The following is a 2,621-nucleotide window of genomic DNA, read 5'->3' as shown; positions in this document are numbered from 1 at the left end:
ATTATATTTTAAATGATAAATCAAGAACTGAGTTGAGTTTTCAGCAAACATTATACTAAAGAGACAAGTTTAAGTTGGCTATAGTACAGGAACATACATGTTAAATTTTTGTTCTCGACCATTTTCCCTTTGTTTTTACACTTTCCAACTAATAACAATCTCTTATCTTAACACTTTAATGTTTGCTTTTGAAACATTAAATACTTAGCCTACTATGATGATGACCCACTAGTCTACATTCAACCAATTTGTTGTATTTCCCATAAATTATCTTGTTAATTACACATTAGATACAAGATTGAGCTTTTTTGAAAGAAAAAACGCTAGTTATTGTCCTTGGGTTCATTTAAAAAAAAATAAGTAACATGTTTGTTTAATACTATCTTTTAACTAGTTACTAGATTATGATCCGCCCTTTCAAAGGGTGGATATATTTTTTGTTTAATTATTTTCTGAAAATTTTAATTTTTATATTTAGTTTTTTTGTAATCATATATTTATGTTTAATATTAATAGAATAGATATAAAAGTCATTTAGATAAATGAAATACATAATTGGACCATACATATATAAATTAGACATGATCATGTTTTAATAGAATAGATTTAAAATTTAAACATGTTTTTGTTGTTAAATTTTTATAAAATAAACTTTTACAAAAAAAATTAATTAATACATAAAAAGAAATAATTATTTCATTAAAGGTTCAAGTGCTTTTTGAAATAAAAAATGCTAGTTATTGTCCATAGTGCGTTTTTAAAGTTTCGGTCAGTTATATGTTGCTTCTGAAATACCAAAAATGTGTGTTAAAAAATATATCAAAAATGATGTGTTAGTGAGAAGAAAGATTATTGATTTGATGACATAGTGACAAAATCAAAATAAATAGCCGTTTGAGAGAAACAACATCGATATGACTCGAGAGAAAGATTTGACGACCACTAAGTCGTCGCCACATGTCATTAGGGGTCCACACTTTTTCTCCTTTCAACCGAGAGTATTCTACGTATGCTTTTCTTTTCATTCAACACGCTCATTGCACGTCTTCAATTGTTGAATTTATAATTCAACTGCCTCATTGCAAGTAGTCTTATAAAGTACATGACAATATCAACAAGACAACAATACAAAAAAAACATACCAGAATACACTGAATCAAATCCGGTTATACAAAACCAAAAAGTGATAAACCAAAACCGGTTTAAGAAAACCAAAAAAATGGTGATGGAAAATGCAGGTAAGGGACGGTAGCAACCAAATGGGTCCAAAAAGCGTTTGTTTTTGGCTAAGATTACTTTTGAGTTTTATTAGCATAGTTCACATTTCTAGGACTAGTAATGTCCATGCTGACATAATAAATTTAGTTTCTCTCTCGGTCCTCTTACCAATTACCTATCTTTCAGAGGGTTCGAGATGATTATCTTTTGGTGTTCATAATATTTCGTTCACTAGATCGATCCTTTTGTTCTGTTAGCGGATTATGCTCTTCGCTTAGGCGATTTTTGATGTGTGTTTTCAAGCTATTCTTGAAGCTGCTTTCCTTGTTCAATATCTTATCTTCAAAAATAGTTTGAATTTTAATAAAGTTTATGATCTCCTCCTTCGCAACGAAACTTAAATCCCGTTTTGTTTTCAATCGAATTTTCTTTTTCTTGCGGTTATGCTCATATGCTTTGTTTTATGGGTGTCAATCTTTACTCTCACGTATTGTGAGCCTTGAATTGGGCGTTCAAGTAAAGTTTCCTGATATACAAAACAATATGTGTTGTTTGGTTCATCTCGATTGATTTCTCGGAGGCTTAGTAGAGTCGGTATCTTTATGATGGTCCGATAAAAGGGCTTATGTGAATCAGAATCGAGTTTTTTCCTGGAATTATTAATCGGAGATAAAGAAGTTATGATTGTAAACGACGGTATATGCGGAGGTTTGGGGCTAGATGTGATCGGGAATGACGAGGAAGATGAGGATGCAAGAAACTTGTGGAAGAGCCCAAGGCGGCGACAGACTCACGGTCACCGGAGTAAACTCACTAGGACATGTGCGACACGTGTTGATACATGTGCTTTAACTTACTCCAAAAGAACGCGTGGTGCTGATGGTAAACATGATATTATTGTGAATGGGGCTTGTATTTTAATCTTTAACTAGGATAAGACCTGCTCCTTGCGCAGGGTGAGTTTATTTGTATATATTATCGATAGTTTTTTTTATATATGTGATCATTTTATTTATATATTTAAAATATTTTTTGTTGTTATTATATAATTTTTTTCCGATGGATCGGATCAATTTTTATTAAAAACAATGGAACAAAACTATAATTAATACATCATGGGTTGATCGGATTGGACATTAAACAAATTATGACATAAAAACCTTATTTTTTCCATCGAACACATTCTTGAAAAAAGTGAACAATATTGTTTTCACAGTTGAATTATTTTGACTTTTATCTTCCATATGGTTTTGAAAGCTTTCAAATCAACCATCGAATTGATACATGTCATTTTAATGTTTTTAGTCGTATCCTTAAGGAAAACTTACATTTTTGTAATTTAAAGTCGTTTTAAGAAATTCAAAATATAACATCTAAGAAAAAATCTAACATATAAGAAAAAT

This window comes from Brassica oleracea, chromosome C8 (assembly GCF_000695525.1).
Source record: "Brassica oleracea var. oleracea cultivar TO1000 chromosome C8, BOL, whole genome shotgun sequence".
NCBI lineage: Eukaryota > Viridiplantae > Streptophyta > Magnoliopsida > Brassicales > Brassicaceae > Brassica > Brassica oleracea.
The sequence above is the reverse complement of the archived record's forward strand: the minus strand, read 5'-3'. Positions refer to the sequence as shown.